This window comes from Lepidochelys kempii, chromosome 20, assembly GCF_965140285.1.
Source record: "Lepidochelys kempii isolate rLepKem1 chromosome 20, rLepKem1.hap1, whole genome shotgun sequence".
NCBI lineage: Eukaryota > Metazoa > Chordata > Testudines > Cheloniidae > Lepidochelys > Lepidochelys kempii.
In genome coordinates, this window is record NC_136399.1 from 3,675,558 (window position 1) to 3,687,920 (window position 12,363).

At 45.3% G+C, this 12,363-nt stretch overlaps 1 protein-coding gene across 7 annotated transcripts in view; it reads right to left on the minus strand.

Moving 5' to 3' along the window:
* The window catches only part of R3HDM2 (R3H domain containing 2), a 218,916-nt gene that overhangs the window by 79,067 nt on the left and 127,486 nt on the right, over window positions 1–12,363 (minus strand). For 2 of the 7 annotated variants that reach the window (XM_073319354.2, XM_073319345.2), the window contains one exon: window positions 12,242–12,274. The exons of the other annotated variants lie outside the window; for them this stretch is intronic. The gene's annotated coding sequence lies outside the window, so the exon portion shown is untranslated. The remainder of the gene's footprint in view (window positions 1–12,241; window positions 12,275–12,363) is intronic. 7 annotated transcript variants of the gene reach the window in all.

Consider the following 12,363-nt stretch of genomic DNA (forward strand, 5'->3'; position numbering starts at 1 on the left):
CTATTCTAAGCCATGGAAGAGGAGTGTGGGATAGTCATGAGAAAAGGGAACCAGAGCATCAAGATTTCTGGGTTCTGTTCCACTGACTTGTATGTGACTTTTGGCCAAGTAATTTCATTGCTCTGTGCCTCAGTTTCCCAGTCTTTAAAACATGGACGCCACCATTCATCTTTGTAAAAGGCTCTGAGATGTTCAGACAAAAGGGGCTAGAGAAGAACAAGCCATTATTATTCTCTGGCTGATAAACTTTATCCTCATGCCTGGATTGAGTCCCATAACCAAAGAACCCACGTGACAGTCCTACCACTTCCATTAAAACAAAAGACTTGACACGAGCAGACAAACTATAACTCATCCTGCTCTAGACAAAAGCTAAATGTTTTTAAATGCCTCTGGGGCAGATCTGTGTCAACCGATCCATCAATTTTAAGGTTAGAAGGGACCATTATCATCATCTAATCTGACCTCCGGCCTCACACAGGCCAGAGGACCTCAACCAAGACTAATCTGTGCACCAAGCCCGTAACTACTGTTTGAGCAAGAGCAGATCTTTTAGAAAACCCAGTCTGGATTTACAGACTTTAAGTGCACCCTTTTCTCCCACTGACTGACTGGAACTGGTGTTGCTCGGCATGAACCTATCTAGTTCTTTTTTGAACCCTGTTATAGTCTTGGCCTTCACAATGTCCTCAGGCAAAGAGTTCCACAGGTTGACTGTGCGTTGTGCGAAGAAAAAAACAAAACAAAACTGTGCCTTACTTCTAACGAGTTCCCCACCAGCCACACATCCAGTGCAGGTCTCAAGAGGCTTTAAGTGGGAGGAGCTAGTAGGTCTACCAGTGAAGAAAGTGACATGGGATACTGGTTTATAACAGTAGCAAGTTTTAGTTTTAAACAGGAAAAATAGCAACTCACTTTAATTTAAAAGTGTGACACAGCCCCACCCCCCATAGTTTTATTTAAACAGTTAAATTTGCCAGTACCAGTAACATGCAATTAACCGGACCACTCCTCCCACGGAACCTCAGCAAAGCTGTAAAACAAATTTATTAGGTGGAAGAACAGCACTTAACCTGCAACTCAAATGGCAGCATGATTTTACAAGGTGAGGCAAGAGAGGGGCACCTTTCCCCGCCTGGCCAAAGTACTTCTGCACAAGAGAACTACCCTTTGGTGCACAACAAAACAGAAAATCTTTCCAGCATCCCCAGCCAGCTGGCTGCCAAAGCCGCTGCAAACATGCTGATGTCCAGGCCCCACTGCACCCCCTACACAGTCGCCACCCCTGAGTGTTCAAAAATCATAAGCTCACCTAAAAAATCATGGAGATTAAAATAGAAGAAGAAGAAAGATTTTGGTTCTATTTATTTGCCTTCTGGTTCTGGAGACTTTATTTTCAAGCTTTTCTCTGCAGCCACCAAGGGCTAGACACGTTTTTTCCCCCTTAAAGAAAGGTGAAATTCTCCCATCACCACCTGACTTCAGGAGCAGGGGCTTTGAGAATATCACCAGCTACCGCAAGAGTTGGCAGCTAAGAACACAGCTGGCATCCACCAAGCCCCACACAGACTTTGGTTTGGAAAGGAGCTGAGTGTTTCACAGGGCAGCTCAACTGCATCCATGTCATAATGGCACTGACTTGGAGAGAGTTCAATGACTATGCTAAACCGACTTCAGACTTGATTGTGGCCACAGGGGTTCACATGTGTTCACAAGCATCCTCCCTTGGAGTCAACATTTTCTCTGCTTGGCTCAGCCCATGGGTATGGCCAGATTTGAGGCCTTTAGCTGTTGGAGTTTTGACAGAGACCGGAGACACAAAACGTTAAACTAAAAAGATGGGCAGACTTTCTCTACGGGGCAAAGGGTGCTCACCACTAACTCTGGGAGGATGAAAATTGCTCTGCAACTCATGAATTGTTTTATAGGAGGAAAAGGTTATCTGTCAAGTTGGGGGAGGGAGGGGAAATGATAATAAACGTCCTGCTTTCAAAGACCCTGAGCACCCTTTTCTCCCACTGACTGACTGGAGCTGGGGTTGCTCGGCATTTCTAAAAGATAGGTCACAAAGCGAGAGCTGCTAATGGACTGGGATAATTCTCTGCTCTGTTCAGAAAGGGCGGTGTGGTGGTTACCGCAGTCTGGGAGCCTGGGTTCAATTCCTGGATCGTCACTTACCCTCTCTGTGCCTCAGATCCCCATCTGTAAACCGGGATAACAGCATTGCTCTAATTAGGGTGTTGTGAGGATAAATGCATTAAAGGTTGTGAGGTGTTACAGCGATGGGGGACATAGATTAGTTGGAGATCCCTTCTTTTCCTTCAGCCTTTCTCTGTCTTGCCAAATAATGCTGTAAGCTCTTTGGAGCAGGGACCATCTCAGGTGTTTGTGTAATGCCTGGCACAATGGGACCTCGCTCCTGGTTGGTGCCTCCAAGTGCACTATAATACAAACCAAATACCACCACCTTCACCCTTGGTATCTGAGCACCTAAGTGGTTCTTACACATGAAGCCCGTGTTCTATTCATGCACCCATCTCTTCAGGAAAATCCTACGCTCAGATGAGTCAGAGGAGGTGGAAAAAAAAAAGCTGGGTTCATTTAGCCAGAGGCTGGAGTGGCATCATTAAGGGACAGAAGCAGAGCGAGGGCACATTATCCATGGGGAAGCAGCAAGAGCAAGAGTTTCCCACCACTGTAACTGACCCGTTTCTCTAGCTGAGCCTGTTTCAAATTGATTTGCAAACTTCTAGAAATAGCCAGGCTTTAATCGAGGCCAAGAAGAGGCTGATGGTACTTTTTGGTTTGAGCTTTCGCTTCTCCCGTCCCTCTCCCATTTTCCATCCAGATTCACTACATCAAGGCCACAACGGGGCAGCCTTCTGTCAAACGTAAAGATCAAGGGTCACCGGTGACAGAGGTGGTAGGAGAAATGGGTCGTGGCCCTGGTAAAGAGTTTGAGCATTATAATGTTGCCAGACAGCCAGCTTACAGCTGAGAATACTATGAGGGAAACCACCTTGAGTCTCCTTTGCAAAGAACATGAGACTGTTGGAGACTACAATTAAGAGAGAAATCGTAAGAATGGCCATACTGAGTCAGACCAATGATCCATCTAGCCCAGTATCCGGTCTTCCGACAGTGGCCAGTGCCAGGTGCCCCAGAGAGAATGAAAAGAACAGGGCAATTATCAAGTGATTCCTCCCCTGTCACTTATTCCCAGCTTCTGGCAGCCAGAGGTTTAGGGACACCCAGAGCATGGGCTTGCATGCCTGACCATCCTGGCTAATAGCCATTGATGGACCTGTTCTCCATGAACTTATATTCTTTATTGAACCCAGCTCTACTTTTGGCCTTCATGTCGTCACCTGGCAACAAGTTCCACAAGTTGACTGTGCGTTCTGGGAAGAAGTACTTGCTTTTGTTTGTTTTAAACCTGCCGCCTGTTAATTTCATTGGCTGATCCCTGGTTCTTGTGTCATGTGAAGGAGTAAATAACACTTCCTTATTCACTTTCTCCAAACCATTCCTGATTTTATAGACCTCAGTCGTATCCCCCCTTAGTCGTCTCTTTTCCAAGTTGAACAATCCATGTCTAAATCCACGTTTATGCTCAAATAAATCTGTTAGTCTCTAAAGGTGCCACAAGTCCTCCTTTTCTTTTTGCAAATACAGACTAACACGGCTGCTACTCTGAAATCCATGTCTATTTAATCTCTTCTCATATGAAAGTTGTTATATACCCCTAATTAGTTTTTTGCCCTTCTCTGTACTTTTTCCAATTCTAATAGATCTTATTTGAGATGAGGCGACCAGAAAAGCACACAGTATTCAAGATAAAGGCATACCATGGATTTATATAGTAGCATTATAATATTTTCTGTCTTATTATCTATCCCTTTCCTAATGGTTCCTAACATTGTTAGCTTTTTAGACTGCCCACTACACACTGAGCCTGTTTTCAGAGAACGATCCACAATTACTCCAAGATCTCTTTCCTGAGTGGTAACAACTAATTCAGACCCCATCATTTTGTATGTGTAGTTGGGATAATATTTTCCAAATGTCCATTACTTTGCATATATCAACACTGAATTGAATCTGCTGTTTTTTGCCCAGTCACCCAGTTTTGAGAAATCCCTTTGTAACTTTTTGCAGCCAGCTTTGGACTTAATTACCTTGAGTAACTGTGTATTGTCTGCAACTTTGCCACCTCACTGTTTACACCTTTTCCCAGATCATTTGTAAATATGTTGAACAGCACGTGTCCCAGTACAGATCCTTGGAGGATCTTACCTCTCTCCAGTGTGAAAACTGACCATTTATTCTTACTCTTTGTTTCCTGTCTTTTAACCAGTTACTGATCCATGTGAGGACCTTCCCTCTTATCCATGATTCCTTACTTTGCTTAAGAGCCTCCAGGGAGGGACCTTCTCAAAGGCTTTCTGAAAGTCCAAGTACTCTATATCGATTGAATCCCTCTTTTCCACATGTTCTTTGACACCCTCAAAGAATTCTAATAGGTTGGTGAGGCATGAGTTCCCTTTACAAAAGCCATATTGGCTTTTCCTCAACATATCACGTTCATCTGCGTGTCAGATAATTCTGTTCTTTACTGTAGTTTCAACCAATTTGCCTGGTACTGAAGATAGTCTTATCTGCCTGTAATTGCCACAATCACCTTTGGAGCCTTTTTAAAAAAATCAGCATTACTTTAACTATCCTACAGTCAGCTGATACAGGCTCATTTAAACAAAAAGTCATATAGCACAGTGAGTAGCTCTGCAATTTCATATTTGAGTTCCTGAAGAATTCTTGAGTGAATATCATCTGGTCCTGGTGACTTAATAATGTTTAATTTCTCAATTTGTTCCAAAACCTCCTCTACTGACACCTCAATCTGGGACAGTTCCTCAGATTTGTCACCTAAAAGGAATGACTCAGGTGTGGGAATCTCCCTCACATCCTCTGCAGTGAAGACTGATCAAATGAATTAATTTAGCTTCTCCGCAACAGCCTTGTCTTCCTTGAGTGCTCCTTTAGCACCTTGATCATCCCACTGATTGTTTGGCAGGCTTCCGGCTTCTGATTTAGTTTTTAAAAAAACATTTTTGCTCTTAGGGTTTTGTCTTTTGCACCCTCCCATTTGGGAGCCCTTGGATTTTTCACTGTTTTCTTGTGTATTATTGTACACTGACTCAAGTCTGCTTTTAAGTATCAAACTGGCAAATCTAGACACTCCTGAGACACACTGCATCTGCTCCACCTAGTCCTTCCAGCAGTTCAAGCCACAGATTGAGACCTATCTCTTAGGCATGAATATCCTGCAGCATGCGACACAATACAGCTGTGTATATTTCATCTGAAGGCAATTGTTTAACGTTTAGCTGTGAGTCTAGAAACCTTGATACTGGGACCACCCCTCTTTTCAACAATGCAGGAAGAAGCAGGGACCCACTGTATGAGAATGGAGAGACTACTCTTCTGTACCCAAAAGCAGGAGACAACGGCAGCCGTACAGGTAGAACTCCCACCGCTCCTGCATTGCCAAAGCATCTTGGAAGGCACTACAGGATGGCCTGACCTAACTGAGCTTAACCTTAGATTGCACTGAGAGGGACAACTGACAATTTAAATACAACAAAAATCACCAGTGGCCCACATTGTGGGGAGAGGAGTTCAAGTTTTGTGGTTTGGGGGACGGGTCCTTTTTTTGTGCTACTGTAATTTTAAAATAGCCTCCTATTTTACATTAAAAAGTTGGGGCTTTTTTTGGCAAGTCATTAAAAAAAGAAAAATGTTAAGCGGGAACAATGATAGATTTCACAGGCAGAGCTGTGCCAGGGGGAGACGCTTGGCTTGCTCGGAGCCCTGGAGACATGCTATATATAAAGTAATGAAATATGGATTATGTCTCTAGCACTGCCGATGGGCTAGGCATTTTGCAGACAAGCCCAGGAGGAAGCCAATACCCCTGCCCTGAAGAGGAGATGGCTGCAAAGCCAGGAAACCTGAACTAAACTAAGAATGTTTAGTTCCCCTCACTTGCTTTACCGTTTAAATAAGACGGCTTCGTTCAGCAGCACAAGGCAGCCCTATTCACTAGGCCTGGGAATACTCAGCCATTCTAGCAATCCAAGCAGCTCAGCACCCTTACAATAAACCACCAGATGCCCCTGGAATGGATACAAATCCTGTTTCTGTTTGATCACTTCCAATAACATTCCAGCTCACCTACCTCTTTTAGCACCATCACTAGACAGACCTACAGATAAGGCAGGAACCAGCGTTGGTTTCAGGGGAGGGGTTATTTTACAAATCCACCTGTCTGCAACCCCAGACAACTAATTACATTGGGCTGCAAAAGTGGGGAAATGCCTCTAGTTGCCTGCAGGACAAGCCTTAAAGATTCTGACCGAAGTTTACATTGCAATCCCCCCAGCCATTATGTCTAAATCATTCATTTTATGACATGTCAAATAGGAAGGAGGATCTTACAGCCACTTCCAAACAAGAGCCTCAAAGCACTTTAAAGGCAGCCTGCAAATATCTTTTTACCTAGTTTAACTAGAACAGTGAGGGGCGTGAATTTTTACCACGATAGCGTGGACGCAATTCTGTGCAGCTTTTGCTGTGTAGACGTAGCCTTACATGGGTCACCGAGTTTGTCCCGCAATACCAAATCATTCTGGATGTTGCCAGGTTTGATGCACTCACCCAATTTGTTTTGGGGTGGGGGGGGAATAAAGACAAGCCACACTTCCAAGCAGGATCAGAAGCATGAAGTCTTTCAAACCAGGTAAGTTTCCAAGTCACAAGGAGACATCTCCCATAATAAAGGGGCTCTGTGTCTAAACTTAGCTCAAAAGAAATAAGGCTTTCAAAGAAAACGATGTCAAAGCAATAGAAACATTTTAAAACTTCATTACAAACTATATAAGAGGGCTGGTCTAATGAGTAGGCTGCATCTGCCACACTCAATAATCATCTGAGAGAAATTGAATGGGAGTTGGCAGTGACTCAGTCTGCAGTGCACAAACCCAGTATGCGCTCCCAATACATAATGAAATGGGGCTTTCTACAGAATAACACATCAGCACGTGCCCTATTGACAAGATGTATGCAAGGGAATCCCAGCACTCTGACACTGTAACTGTCTTGGAAATCTGATCAATCCTTCTGCGGTGGCTACCCACACTCAGGAATATGCAAACAAGGTTCAGCAGGAGAAATCCTCACCTTTGCTTACAAACTCAAAAGCCAGAAGTAGGTCAGGTTGTCTTTTAATCAGGTTCACTAGGGCTTAAAGAACAGGAGAAGGCGCAGGGGATTGTTTTAAGAGATTCCTTCCCCCCACCTCTCTCAGGCACAGTTAGATAAGTCAGTTCACAGATGGGAGGTTTCCAAGGAGAATGCCGAGTTACGTATGGTAAATGGGTTTCAGAGCAGCAGCCGTGTTAGCCTGTAGTCGCAAAAAGAAAAGGAGTACTTGTGGCACCTTAATCTCCTTTTTGCGAATACCCAGACTAACACGGCTGCTACTCTGAAACCTGCCATTGTGCAAGGCACTGAATTTAGCGGTATGGAGTGGAAATCTATCAACTTCATGAAAAAACTCATATAGATACAGACAGACATCATCTTCCTTTCCAAATGCAAACAGATAGACATAAAAATTTGTTAGTCTCTAAGGTGCCACAAGTACTCCTTTTCTTTTTATGGTAAATAGCAACCCCAACATCACATTGAAAGGCATCTGACATGGTTTCTTTCCTCCAGATAGAGGAAGAAACCCTCCTTAGCCAACATTCAAGGGGAGAGCTACCTGAGACACATCAGTATATAACTCAGTCGGGAGGGCTCTAATTTGGGGGAGGTTCTGCATTCAAGTCCCTCACCGGGACTTCTGCCCCAGACATACTGCAGTGGTGTCCTGACGCAGGGCCTAGGAGGTGCCATCCTGCCAATGAGGCACTATCCCGAGAGACCACCTGGTCGTCTCCTGCTTCTCCTGTGTTACAGAGGGGGTTACTTTCATTTACACCTTCTTATGTCACAATAGATCTACCGCCACAAAACCCCACAGACAAGTTCTTCAGGAGCATGGTGAGGTGCCTGTCTCCCACTGCTCGGGGGGGCTGTCTCTCTCTCTGTGTTTTTGATGTTACTGAACCAGGCGCTAACGATTGGGAAACCTCAAGTTCTATCTAGGAATTTATAGACTCCTCCACCCCATTCACTGCAGCATCTGAGCACATTACAAACATTAACAAGTTCAACTCCCCCCTAAGATGAGTCAGTAGCATGTTCCCACTTATGCAGATGAGGAAACGAGCAAAGAGAGGGGAAGTGATTTGCCCATAGAATCACAGAAATGTCCGGCTGGAAGGGCCTCGAGAGTTTATCCAGTCTAGCCCCCTTTGCTGAGGCTGGACCAAGTAAACCTAGACAAGTCCTGACAGGTGTTTCTCCAACCTGCTCCTAAAAACCTCCAACAATGGGGATCACACAACCTCCCTCGGAAGCCTATTCGAGTACTTAACTCCCCTTAGAGTTAGCAAGTTTTTCCTAATGGCTAACCTAAATCTCCCTTGCTGCAGATGAAGCCCATCATGTCTTGTCCCACCTTCAGTGGACACTGAGAACAATTGATCCCCGTCCTCTTTATAACAGCCCTTAACATATGTGAGGACTTATCACGTCAGTCTTCTTTCTCAAAATTTTAGCCTTTCCTCATAGGCCAGGTTTTCTCAACCTTTGACAATTTGTGTTGCTCTCCTCTGGACTCTCTCCAATTTGTCTGCGTCTTTCCTAAAGGGCAGAGCTGGGAATTGCATCTCGACGTCCTGATTCCCAGGCTGGGGATAAACACAGAAAACCCATCAGTCCTGCGAGCCAGAAGGCTACAGTGAGGTTCTGATGACTACACACACTGTAGATTACCGGCAGCTAGACTTTTTTCTTTTTTTGTTAAAATCACCCTCAGAGGAAAATCTTGTTTTTTTTAAAAAAAGGGTTCCTTACCAACATAACCTTAGCGCATTGAAACTGGACAAGTTTTGTTTTCTGCACCTCCCTCGGCTTAGACAATGAACCTAGATGAGTCATTATTAATAGCCATCGTGTTTATCACGATGGTGCCTAAGGACTAGCCGAGGACAGGGCCCCATTTTATCACGTTGTGTGTGTCGGATAAGCACTGCGCACATGACAACACTGCAGAAATAAATAATTCCTCTCTTTTAATTAGTGCTTAAAGTGTGTGAGAGGAGCGGGCCACAGACCCACGCAGAGAAACATAATTCAAAATTGAGAGAAGTCACCAAGGAACACACTTTAAGCACTGATTACCAAAGCTGCTGCTCCCAGATTCTGATAGCACCCCATCCCCTCAGAAATGCTTTTTTTCGGGCCACTTTAAAGCAGGGCTTTTAATAGTTCATTTCACTAGGGTGACAATGTTTGGGCTGAAATTGCCAGAGAACGGTTACAGCCAAACAGCAACAACTTCTCACTTGGAACTTTAAAAGTTCATGCAGACACTTGTATTTATCTTAGATTTTATAATCACTTAACTCTAAATTCTAATCCAACCTACATGCCATTGTCCCTTTAAATGCCACACTGGGTGGAAGGCAAGTGTCTATTCCACCCCCTGCTCTATGGCAGAAAATGAAATCTATGCATGTCTCTATTAAACTGCGACCTACCCAGGGCAGATTAATCATGTTTCCAGCACAACACTTCATGGCGACTGTACGTAATTGATGTAATTCCCCCCCAACCACAGCAGGAAATTGCAATTAGGAATTTGCTACAGATTGCACTGTTTGCTCCCATACCTGAGCTTTCATTACACGTACCGAACACGAAGTTCCCTCAAATCAAAGTTCCAACCACAGCCTCTAGTTTGGGGTTCCCAACTTTGATACCCCAAGGCTGGCTCTCAGAGGTGCTGAGCACCCCCAACTCCAATTGATGGCAGCGGGAACTTTGGGTGCTCAGCAATTCTGAAAAAATTAGGCACCTCAAACAGGGCTCCTGGAATCAGAGCCCCCTTTGGCACCTTTGGTTGTAACTTTTCTAGTAGCAGCCACCTCCTTCAGGCTGGCAATGCTTCGGCTCAGCGCAGGGCATCAGCCTGTCAGGGAGAAGCTGGACACCTGGGTTCTATCCACAGCCTCACTGCGTGACCTTGGGCAAGCCACTTCCCCTCTCTGTATCTCAGATTATCCACCTCTAAAACAGGGATAACGCTCACCTTTTACAGTGGGGCTAGGAGGATTAGTACATTAATGCTGCAAAAGCCCTTTTTAAATCCTTCAATGAAAGGTGCCTGAAAAGAGGAAAGTATTATTATCATTCCCCGCAACAGCCACTGCACCACAGGCTGCTGTGACCCAAGCTGGCTCCCCATCTCCAAGTTTTAGTGCTTTAAAACCAGCTTCGCCCATCAAGACCCCAGCCGGGGGCTTCAGCATCTGTAGGGTTCGGAGCGCTACCCGCCACACTGCACAAATCAGGAACTCTCTCGGAGCAGCAATACGCTTGAGGAGCTGCCTGAAAACAACGAGCTTCGAAGACTTTGGCTACATGGGAATGTTAGATTTGTTATCCAGGTATGATCTCCCACCCACGCCTCCCTTGTGGACACACTTATTCCAGTATAAGAATGTCCATAGGGGTGTTTATACTTAGAATCATAGAATATCAGGGTTGGAAGGGACCTCAGGAGGTCATCTAGTCCAACCCCCTGCTCAAAGCAGGACCAATTCCCAATTTTTGCCCCAAATCCCTAAATGGCCCCCTCAAGGATTGAACTCACAACCCTGGGTTTAGCAGGCCAGTGCTCAAACCACTGAGCTATCCCTCCCTCCCCTTGTATAACTGCTAAAAAAAAATTCCCTGTGTACACAATACCGTGAGCCCTTTGGGGCAGAAATAGTCTTTTCACCCTGTGTTTGTACAGCACCTAGCACCCCAGGGTCCTGACCCGCAGCTGGGGCTGCTAGGTAACAGACAAGGCCTAATTCACTGCTGTACAGACTGTGGAACATATGCCGCCGGCGAGTTCGCTCTTGATCTATTTTCTCCAACTGAACACTGGGTTTGGCCATTGCTTCGTTTCCAGGGACAAATGCAGCCAACGAGACATTTCAAAAGGAACAGCCAGGGGGTCGATGGGAGACACCTCCTCAGAAGCCAAGTCATGAGGTCAAAGAGGACGCTGCGTGGGTGCTACCTCTGCTTCTCCTGGGACACATCCTTTCCGTTCCTTCTCCTCTTAGCCGTTCATTTCCCTGCTGCCCTGAGTCTCACCCTGGGCTTGGTTGCCTGGTCTCACTCAGAGCCGGGGCTCTTTCAGCCTGCCGTTAGCTGGGGTTGGGAAGGGCCTGGTACAGATCTGGAGCTGTAACCCACTCTAACGCCACCACATTTTCTTCCGGATTTAAAATTAAAACGGGGCCATTTTGGGTAAGTTTTCAAAATGCCACGTCCCATTTTCACAAGGGATTTAAACACCCTAATAACTGTGGCCCCAGGTGCCCAAAGATGCAGATCAGTGCCTAGTAGGATTGTCCAAGCACCCAAATCCCCATTGATTTCAGGGGGAGCTGTTTCTGACACGCCCACTAAGTGCCTAGCTGCATCTTTAGACCCCTAAATACCTTGGAAATCTGGTCCAAAGTCCCTTTTGAAAGCTTTACCCTTTAAAATTAAATTTTAGTTCAGTTTGATACAGGCAAAGTAGCTCAAATAACAAGATACATAGCACTTCTATAGCACCTTTCACGGTAGGATCTCACAGCTTCTGTACAAACATTAAGCCTTGAAGTGAGCTGTAGCTCATGAAAGCTCATGCTCAAATAAATTGGTTAGTCTCTAAGGTGCCACAAGTCCTCCTTTTCTTTTTGCGAATACAGACTAACACGGCTGCTATTCTGAAACCTGTCATTAAGCCTCCAAACTCCCTTGTGAAAGAGGAACATTTTATTACACCCATAGCACAGATTGCGTAACTGAAGAGACAGGTGAAGTGACTTGCCCAAAGTTACCCTACAAATCATTAACAGAGGTAAGACTAGAAGACAGGTGTCCAGGCTCCCGTTCCCCTCTCTAAACTGTACCGACCACCACTTTGGCTTAAAGACACGCAGCAGACAGCAGCAAGACACGGCAAGGATGCAAAACTCAACAGCTCTAAAGTCTAATCAAACAAGCTGCCAAGTGCAAAACTCACCTGCTGAGCAGCCAGTCATCATCCCCCAGAGACCTGAAAGCAGAGCAAGGAGGGTGAGTGGACAGAGAGCCTAGGATGCTGAGCAATTGTGACAGGACATGATTTAGGACAGGGAAGTCAGG